The following is an 11,340-nucleotide window of genomic DNA, read 5'->3' on the forward strand; positions in this document are numbered from 1 at the left end:
TATTGGGCTTTCGTATTTAGGAAATTGACTTGTTTTTTAAATAACATCATGTAAAGCCTAAAATGTCATGTTCACACAAATATTCAAAGATTTGTTTGTATATGATGCTTTTAGGTGCTCATGTATTTTTATGTGTAGCATTGTTGTATATGTTTAATATGATTTTATTTTCAGACCTGCACTTTTGGCTGTATATATTATAGTATTAAAAATACCTGTATGATTTGCATATAAATAAGTTGATGCTTTCTGTATATATTGCATGATATTTTGGCATAACATCATTCTGAATAATATTAATTTTTAATGTGTATCTAACAAATATTTAAAAATAAGACAAGTAGCAAAACTGCAGTTTTTTTCAAAAATTTAAATTTCAAATACATTTTTTTGATCGTGGCGATAAATGATATATGTATTATTGTTGTATTATTTTTATGAGTATTTTTGAGTTAACTAAAAAATACTTCAACTCAAAAATATAAAAAAAGTTAAGTTGAAAATTATTGATTGGCAGTGACAAAATGTTTATTACAGTATGATGTTATCGCTTATCGTTAGTTGAAAAAACATTTCTTTGCTGTGTAAATTTTAGCGCCTTAGAAAACGCCCTTGCGTAACACCTAATTTCATATTGCCCATAACTTTTTATCTTTTCGATATGACTGTTATTTCTAGGTTTATATATGTATCTATGAATTTCTTTAAATTATTTTAACAATTTTTGATGATTTTTTCAGTCGGTCCCGAATGCGAAGAATGTACGAGTATTTTGAACGAACTAGAAAATATTGATGACGATTGCGACAGGCACGGAATAAATTTTATCAAGACTCAGGATATTAAAATTGCTGAATATTATGGAGTTACTGATTTTCCAGTTTTGGTTTACTTTGAAAATGCCGTGCCTAATGTTTTTGAAGGTAACTAGTTGTTATTTTAAATATTCCATACCTTGATAATATGCGAAATTAGCAAACTCTCAAGGGTAACCTCAGGTTTACTAGTGTTTGATTTTGATGAAACTTTGCATGATGATAGAATTGATTGTCAAAACAAACCCTTTAAAATATTATAGGCCTAAGAATAAGAAAATTATATGCATAATACGAGAAATGCTGAGTTTGACTATAAGCTTAGAATCATATTTTCTCAACTTCATTATTTCGACCAAATAAAAAATTGATGATATATTTTTTTCATTTTTAGGATCACTTTCGGAGGAAGAAGAAGTACTTCAATGGCTAATTACACAAAAACTGAAGACAGAATTGAAATGATTACCAGAGAGATGTTAGAAAGGATGGTCGAGAATACGCAGTATTTGGCGGTGTACTTTTGTAAATTTTCAAAAATTATTATATAAAAAAAACAAATTCACAATAAACATCACTATTTTTTTAAAAAGAGGAACACATAAACCAAAAATAATTAAGAATTATACATGTTTTAATTAATTTTTAATTACTAATACTATTTCCTCTAGAACTAATACTCTTTTTAATATCAAACATAAAAGTATGGTATCAAAAATCAATTGTTTGGACTGTGATTCAATGTATATTGGTGAAACTAGATAAAATTTAATAAAACGGCTTAACTATTAAACAAACCGTTTCAAAGATCTTATAACTAGAAACTAGATAAATTGTAATTATATAGAAAAAAAATTAATTAGTTTTTTTTTTCATTCTTCTTCACTTGCACACTATTCTTGAGATTTCTGGTTTTTCGTAGAAAATGTATTTAATACCAAAAATTAATAATTTAATATAAATATTTCATGTATTTCAGATAAATCAAATTGCAACATTTGTGACGTAATATTAGAAGGATTGGAAAAAATTGATGATGAATGCGATGTGTTTGGAATACACATGGTCAAAATTCAGGATCCTCAGTTGGCAAAAAGATATTCCATCAAAACTTTCCCTGCGATGGTGTATTTCAGGTAATAAAAAACTTTTAATTAAAAAAATCTTGGAATTTAAATTTGATACCACTTTTTAAAAGAAAAATTATCACATAGATGAATCTGATCTTAACCTCATTTCTTGCTCGTTTTTTTGTTAGATTCGAGGCCAGAAAAATGAATTTTATGTTTCATTTTAATATTGCTGATACAATAACGTACAATAATTATATAGATATATAAATTTTGTTATAAATGGTTTATGTGCTTTGCTATGGATGAAGTAATTTAGGAAGATTTAAGACAGTTGACGGCAGTATTTGCTATACTAATGTTCCATATTTTTTCAGGAATGGAAATCCTTTACTTTTCGAAGGAGATCTTCAAAATGAAGAATCAGTTTTGGAATGGCTGATTGATGATGATAATCGCGAACTTGCTGATGAAATTGAGACAGTAAATGAGAGAATGCTGGAACGACTACTTGATGAATCCGTATTACTGGCAGTCTTTTTCTGTAAGTATTTACTAAACTTTTCAAATTAAATTCACAAATTTATTCAAGTCTTTTTGTGGCTTAGTGGTATGAGCTTTCACCTCACAACACAAAGATTTAAGCATAATTTCTGTAGAGGACAGCCTGATATCAAGCATTATTAATATTCGTTTTCACTCAAAAATGGATATATATATTGGTTCAAGTAAAATTGACATCATAGTTCACTATTAGCGTCATATATCATAATTTATTGGATTTGGAAAATACAACTTAATCGTAACAGCTTATTCCAAGTTCTTGTAGTTAATTTCAATAATTCTATTATTCACTTCTATTACATCATTCTGTATAGTGATTAGATAAAAATTTGAATTTCTATTATTGAAATCTTTTATTGCATTTTAATGAAAATTTTATTGGTAGATATTTTCATATATTTCACTTACTCATTCAATCAAGAAATTTTGTCTTCATTGTTGCCTAAGTTTATTTACCAAAATTTTTTAAAAATATTTTTTTGTAATGTAATTCACAAATAATGTGTATTATTTTTTTTTAGATGATGACGATTGTCCGGAATGTGAAGAAATTTTGGAAGAACTGGAACAAATTGACGGGGAGGCTGATTTGTTTGGAATTGACTTTGTGAAAATTTCAAGTCCTGAAGCTGCTGAAAAATACAACATCGTTAATTTGCCGTCACTGGTAATCATATAATATTTTTAAAATTTTTTCATGTATAGCTTACTACAACTAAATTAATAAGTACTTGAAGGATACAACATACTGTATAAAATATTATGTAGGTAAAATTCATATGTAACGTCTACGATTGTTCAGATCATTTTTGTCTTTTTTATAGGTTCTTGGGTTTAAATTTATCTGATTCTAAATGACTTATTTATTTTTTTATTTTTCTCAGGTATATTATCGTAAACGTGTCCCAATGTTGTACGATGGTGATTTACATCAACATGAAAGTATCCTTGCTTGGTTGACTTCTCAAGACGTTTTCGAAATCAAAAATGAAATTGAAGAAGTCAACAAGAAAATGTTAGATAAACTTCTCGACGAGAACGAATTTTTGACAGTTTTCTTCTGTAAGATAAAAAACTATCAAATCAACTAATAAAATTTTCAATGGTAATATTTTTTTCCTAATGTTTTAGATGAGTTGGACCACGATGAGAGTGAACAAGTATCGGCCAAATTGGAAAATATCGATGGGGAACTTGAAAATTTGGATATTACTTTTGTGAAAATGTCAGATGCCAGATATGCCAGAAAATGGGGTGTCATAAAATTGCCTGCGATAGTTTACTTTAGGAAACGGTTTCCAAGTATATACAGAGGTAAGAATAATATATATATATATATATATATATATATATAATATATATATATACATTAGGGTGGTCCTTAAAATGGACATTTTCGAATTTCCTTGCTCCCAAGGGCTCAAATGTTTCCAAATTGGTAAAAAACAATTCTCTGAAAGTTTTAGCTCTTAATATTGTCTTTTAGATGAAGTCAAAATCAATCAAAAATTTGTATGGAAATAGCATGAAAAATCTTCAAAAATTTTACAGAGCGTCGAATTTTCAATAAAAAATGACACGAATTTTCACTTTTAATAAATTTGTCGCTAAGTTATACATAAAAAAATTTTTTTTTTTAATTTTCAAAATTTTTTTCCATGCTATTTCCATACGAAGTTCGATTGAATTGTGCACTATCTAAAAGTTAATATTAAGAGCTTTCAGAGAATTGTTTTTTATCAATTTGGAACCATTTGAGCCCTTGGGAGCAAGGAAATTCAAAAATGTCCATAATAAGGACCACCCTAATATATATATACTAGCTGACCCAACAGACTTTTTTCTGTACCCTCATCCACAATTTAAAAGTACAATTTTTTTAATATTTCATACTAATATTTACCGTTTAGTTAAAATAATAATTATTAGTGAAGGTGCAATATCACCTTGGATTTTTACATCGAATATAATTGCTTAAATAATGTTGCCTATAATTTTTATAATCACGTACTATATTTTACCCTTTTTTAGTAATTATAATACCTAAATTACTAATATTTCAATATACATTATTACTTAAGTTCATATTTTAAGTGAATTAATTTATTACATTCTGTTCATATTGCACTATTCAATCTAAAATGAACTAACTTAATATTCCATATCCAATGCCAAACAAATGAATTTTTGACATAACAAACGTCTAAATATTTTTTTTAATAAGTATTTTTTTGTTTAGTTTGCACTTTCAGCTGCTTATCAGCAATAATAATGTAGACATTACCTTTTTCTTATTTATGATCATGAATATATTATATTCTAATAATATCTAGACTCATAAGTGAATTGAAATTCGAGGACAGTTCTCATTTGTCTAAATTTTGTCAATGTCAAACAACAACATATTTTTTTTTGTTTTTTTTTTTATTTCTACATTATTAATAATTTTTATAATCATTTCCATCTTAAAATTCCCCTTAACAAACTTCAAAAAGATTTATCAAAATTCGAATAACCGCGTAGGAGGAGTTTTCATTCATACATCCATACAGCAGAATTTTATATATAAGATATTTTATTTAATAAATTTAATGAATTTTATATATAAGATTTTTAAAAGATATTAATTATCTTATATATGAAATTCTGCTGTACGGATGATTAAATGAAAATGTGCGGTTGTTCGAATTTTGATAAATCTTTTGAAGTTTGTTAAGGGAATTTTTAAGATATTTTACATTACTTCAAAATGATCTACAAACCATCTACTTGTTTCCCAAAAATAAAGTACTGTTGCGTTTATTTATTTATCTAGTTGAATGAAACAACCTTCAGCAAAACGTCTCAAAAAATTCAAAATTACGTGTAGCGTCGATTTCAAAATTGGTTAGGATTTTGGGAATTTCTTCATTACTGCTTAAACATTTTATTTAATTTTATGTAGTAATAATGCATTCCAAAAATAAAATTTATTAATGTTTAATTTCAAAAAACATATTTGGATTATTGACTCTGACTCATTGAACTTTTGAGATTTGAATGCTTTTTTCAAGATTTTTATACTGCATTTTTTATCATATTTTTGTAAATCAATTCAATCGTATAATAAAAAATTATGTGTTCTAGAATATGAGCAGATATTATTTTTATCACCAAGGATTTTGGAAATTGGAAAAATTAACTATTTTGTCACCAATCTATCTTAAGTCACAATTTGAGCAGTTGATTCGGAATACCAGATTTCTAAAACGTTTGAAAATGAAAGTAGTTTTAGTGTTAGTAGTGGTGTTAAAGTTAATAATTAGCTAAATATACTAGTCTAATAGTGTGACAAGAATATTTTAGTTACTTTAAACCAAAAAAACATTTTATGTCATTTTACTAACTATGACTAATCCATCTATTTCCTCTTCAGGTGACATGTTGTCAGAAACTGATGTCCTCGAATGGTTAAGGAAAAACCGTTTTAGGCAACCAGAATTGAACATTTTTATGTATGCTCTGATAGCAATTTCGATAGCTTTTGTCATCTATACAGCCTTCCTGCTCCAGTGCTTTAGGACACCTCCTCCTGCACCTCCTGCCAACCCGAAGCAATCGCGAAACCAGAACCAGTAAATAAATAACTAACATTTAAAGAAAGGCCATTCGAAGATCATTCTAGGGAAAACTAATTAGGCGGTAACATGTACGTATTGGAAAAAAATATTTGGATTATTGACTCTGAATTTGTTAGACTCTTGAAATTTTGAGTAAAATATGGCAAATTCTATAAAGAATTTGATGTTATTTGCAAGATTTTTCATACAGGTTTTTTTATCATATTTTTTGGATCAATCCGGTCGTATGATAGAAAATTATGTGTTCTAGAATATAACCAGATATCAGTTCTATCACCAAGGATTTTGAAAATTCGAAAATTTAACATGTCATGAATTCTAGTACACAAATTTATATTCGACAAAATCGATTGCTTATATTTTATGAAACTTGATTACTACATTTTTATAATCATTTACATCTTGAAAATTCCCTTAACAAACTTCAAAAAGATTTATCAAAATTCGAATAACCGCGTAGGAGTTTTCATTCACACAAACATCTGTACAGCAGAATTTTATATATAAAATACTTATGCTTCACGTTACTTTAACTTTGAATTTTCAAAAGTTTAAAAAGCTTCAAAAGTTCAAACTTTATTTGTTTATTAAATTTGTAGAATAGAAGTTTGTATCCTATTGCTTAAAACTGAAATTTTAACTTAAATTCTGGTGCCTGAACATACTTATTTGCTTATATGTTTTGAAACTGAAAACTAAATAGATTTTAGTTTATTTTATCAAATATTTTTTCCTTGAACTAAATTACTTTGATCATAATTATTCCAATCATACGATTTTTCTTTAAACTGAAAGAGTAGAAGTTTTTTTAGAAAATACTTCTTGGAATTCAATATTTCTCAAATTTCATAAAATATAGTGATACCTAGAATTTGTCTACCAAAATTTGCGACTAAAACAGATAATTTTTAAATTAAATTCAAATTTTGAGTAATCCTACATTTTTGGTTAAAAATACGTATAAGCCCCATCGAAATTCAGGAGCTCACTGCCATTTTACCGCAAATATAAATAAATAATAAATAAATAAATCTACCACCATCGTATACTAAGTAAATATTAAAAATTGTGTTCTTTTAAAAATAAGTTGTCTTAATTTTTTTTTTGAACCAGAAATCTCAATAAAATTATTTTAATATGTACAAGTAAATGTTCAAAATATTGATCACAAAATAAACTATAGAATGACATTAATTTTATTTTGACTTAATTACTGATTTTTATTTTCTAGTAATTATAATATAAATAATTTAATGTTAATACTTTAATAAATAATAGTTTAGCTTATTAGGTTTTAGGTAACTTTAACAAATAAGGAAAGAAACTTGTCAATATTCAAGAAAATCGTTTTTTATCGGAGCTTAAATTTAAATAAAATATTGAATTAAATTCTTTAGGTAGTTGGAACATTTTTGAAAACAAAATAAGTTGCTAATAGAAAATATTTTATATAAATTAACCCTTTGCAGAATTTATTTAATTAGTGCTCCAGTTCAATGGAGTGGCTGAACTACAATTCTTGATATCAAGAATGAAATTTTGAAAATTATTTAGATTTTAAAATTTAGTAAATATTGCTTCGTTTTTATCATTTTCACTCACTCACCAATATTTTCAAAATTACTTATTATTAACACGTTAATTGCCATGATAATGTGAGAAAATTTTTCTTATAAATCATGATAACTTTATTAGACAATTTAGTTGAAAAAGTATCAAAAAATTTTTTTTAGCCAAAATTTCTGCAATAACACTAATTTTTACATCACACATATTTGACTGACATGACCCTGTATCAAAACTGTTTTTTTCTTTTACCAAATTGTGTATGTCATACTATTATTGAACTTCTTGAGCAAATTTCATTCTAATATGAATCTTTTACCTCCGCCGATAAATAATGATTTTTTACAATATTGAACAGTTCTTCATTTAATTTAAATACAATTCAAATTCAATTTTGAATGTATATTATTACCAGACATATTTCTATAGACGTATGTAACACGTTTCTCGCATCTAACAAAACTCTGAATGAATGTGATTCAATAATAATAATATTAATAATAATAAATCGCCGGCATTATTAATAATTCTTTTTCGCTTCCTATCCTTCTAGACGATTTATTAATTTTAACGTTAATTTTAACACGATTTATAATTATATATACAAAACAAATTCCATATAAGAGATGTACATCTATATTCTAAGGCGTATTATTGTATATATTATATTATATTATTCTCTGTTTCGTAAACATTAGTGTAAATATGCGAAAGTGTAAATAAAGATCTTGTTTTAATTTTAACGATTTCTTATTTAACTTACATTTATAAGACATGAAGTGCCAAATTATTCCGGAAAATAGATCAATGTTACACTGCGTTTTTCATATAAAATGGTACTAAAAACTATCAAAATGCTATGTAGTTGCTGTGCTGTTTATTACCTAAAGTCTAGCCTAGAAATCGCATAAACATAAAAAAAGAAACTTAAGTGCATCTTTCGGATTTGTCATGGTAACATATGAGTGAAGTTAGATTTTATGTGTGAAACGTCTGATTGCACAGAAAATACCCCTTTTGCTTTTTGGCAGTTTTTAGTACCATTTTATATGAAAAACGCAATTAAAAAAATGTTTTTAAAAAATTGTTTTCTTGCAGCAACTAGAGCAGTTTCTTTTTGGGGTTTTACAAGATGCAACCAAAGGTTGATATATTTTTTTTTATTAAAATGTATCTAATACTACCGATTATATTTTTGTTGTTTTTAGCTGTTATTTGTTGCAGATGGCACTTGTTGTCCCTTCCTAACTACGTCCTGAAAGGTCACTCACATTTGATATTGCATTCAAAATATGTAATCTCAATTGAAATTTTGAAATCATACTTCTTGATATTAGCCTGTCAAGGTAGAGGCAAATCGCATTGAGTATGAGCTATCTTTATTTAATATCATATTTTCAACTTCCCCTGGTGTAAGTTGTAGTAATTGCGAAAAAATCGAAAATGAAATTTTTTGCATATCTTTACGTTTCAAAAGTTTTTGAACATTTTGGCATACTTTAGAAAAAATGGATGCATGTGTATGCGTACGTATTTTTGGTTACAATTTTTCGAGCGCATAGATCAACCGATTTGAATGATTCAAAAATTCTGAAGACGTGCTAATTAGTTTTTGGAAAAAGTCGGTGCAATCGTTTAGGAGGCATGAAGAAATTTGAAATTAAGTTTTTGAGAGAACAGAGCATCCAATTTGAATGATTCAAAAAATATTTAATTTAATTATGATGAGAAGACGTGGCGATTAGTTTTTGGCAAAGGCATGCCCAGGCGTTACAGAGATTAGAAACAAAAAGTGTAAAAAATTGCAGTTTTTGAGAGAGCTAAGCTTCCCATTAGAATTATGTAAAAAACATAAACGATTATTTTAGGAAGGCAAAAGAATCCCAAAATATCAAAAAAAAATTTTTTTGAAGTTTTTTTACATAAAAACATATTTTTAACTTCCCGTAGGGCAAGTTATAGTAATCGCAAAAAAATCGAAAATGAAAATTTTTATAGATCTTTACGTTTCAACACCTTCGGAACATTTTGGCATACCTTAGAAAAAATGGATGTATCTGTGTGTGTGTATGTGTGAGCGTGTGTATGTATGTATGTGCGGATACAAATTTTCGTCGACGATTTCGGGAACACGGATGAAGCGATTTGAATACTTCAAAAAACATTCGATTCGTATTGATAATAAGACGTGCTGATTAGTTTTTGGCGAAAGCAGGTCTAGCCGTTCCGAAGATACGGGGCAAAAAGTGCCAACAACGGTATCTCAAATTTTAAGAGAACGGAGCGTCCGATTTGAATAATTCGGACAATTAATCATTTTACTTGTATTAACAATATCAAGAACTGATCAAATTTTCATGAAGGCAGGTCTAGCGGTTTCGGAGATCTTATGAAAAAAGTAAAATAAAATGCCATTCGGCGGTTAAAAATGATCATTAGATATATGCACATCAAATTATCAGATATTTTATAGAGATTTTAACAATAAGTATAAATTTTGTTTACATTCCTATGGGTTCCGTACCAATGCTTATCCGTTAGACGGCGGCGCGGCGTTTACGCACTTCGATATTTCGTCTCTATGCAGTTCAAGCAGGACGATTGCTTTAAAAAAAAGTTCAGAATTTCCAAAATATGATAAAATAAAGAAAACATTTTTTTTCAAAAAAACATTATTCAAAAAAAAGTAGTTTTTTGTCAAATTTATAGTTTCTCAAAAATCTAATATTTTCGAAGTAAATTTTTTTCAAAAATGTTAATCGTTTTTTAAAAAAAAATTTTTTTGTTACGGGAAGTTCCAGCAATTTGCCTTAAGGCACGATGCCATGCGCCCCACTAGTTATTGTTTTTTATCCTCAAATAATTAATACTGGTACGGAAAGTTCCAGCAATTTGCTTTAAGGCACCGCATTTGCCATGCAACCCTAGTTGATCTATAGTTTCAATTGAAAATAGATATCACTACCCATAGGGATCAGACTGGTGCCCATAGAGATGAGGAACACAGCGGGTGCAAGGCCAAAGCGCTGCGCACTAAACCACGGTACTTTCTACAGTTATCACTACTAGATTTCTACTAGATATCACTACCCATAGAGATCAGACTGGTACCCAGAGAGATCAGGAACACAGCGGGTGCAAGGCCAAAGCGCTGCGCACTAGACCACGGTTTTTTCTACACCGATTTTATAAAAGGTGCAATAAATTTATATCAGAACCACACTTCTATATTCCTCTGCAAGATACCGCCACTAAATATACACCATCAACCTCTTTCTACCTACAACAATCGAATTGCGTATATACTAGCTAAGTTTCATTGATCCGTCTGCCGAAGTTGCGCATTGTCTCCGCTTTCAGTACAATGAGAACTCAAACAGCTGATAAGTGTCAAAGTAACAAGACCATTCTATTAATACTACGTTATTTTTAATTAATAATCGTTATAAAAGTTATCGTTTAATACGATTCTGTGATGTTGCTATTGTGGTGAAATGAAACTCGAGAGAGGTGTTCGACAAGAAATGTGATGTGATTGGGAATCGTATCAAGCGGTAAGAACGAGGTTATAAATAGGTTATGTGTGGTTGAAAGAAATGCAGGGGTTAGGAACATTTTGGAGTATGTGTTTTTATTAGGTTTTGAAATAAACACGTGCTTAATCTAGTCTTCTATAACAGGATTACATTTAGGTATAAAATATAT

At 28.0% G+C, this 11,340-nt stretch overlaps 1 pseudogene; it reads left to right on the forward strand.

Moving 5' to 3' along the window:
• The first annotated feature begins 740 nt into the window (after nucleotides 1-740).
• Nucleotides 741-10,803, forward strand: LOC113374238 (annotated as a pseudogene).
• The last annotated feature ends 537 nt before the right edge of the window (nucleotides 10,804-11,340 follow it).

This window comes from Ctenocephalides felis, unplaced genomic scaffold, assembly GCF_003426905.1.
Source record: "Ctenocephalides felis isolate EL2017-DRISC unplaced genomic scaffold, ASM342690v1 CF-g0.4_SCAFFOLD_01664, whole genome shotgun sequence".
NCBI classification, from domain to species: Eukaryota; Metazoa; Arthropoda; class Insecta; order Siphonaptera; family Pulicidae; genus Ctenocephalides; species Ctenocephalides felis.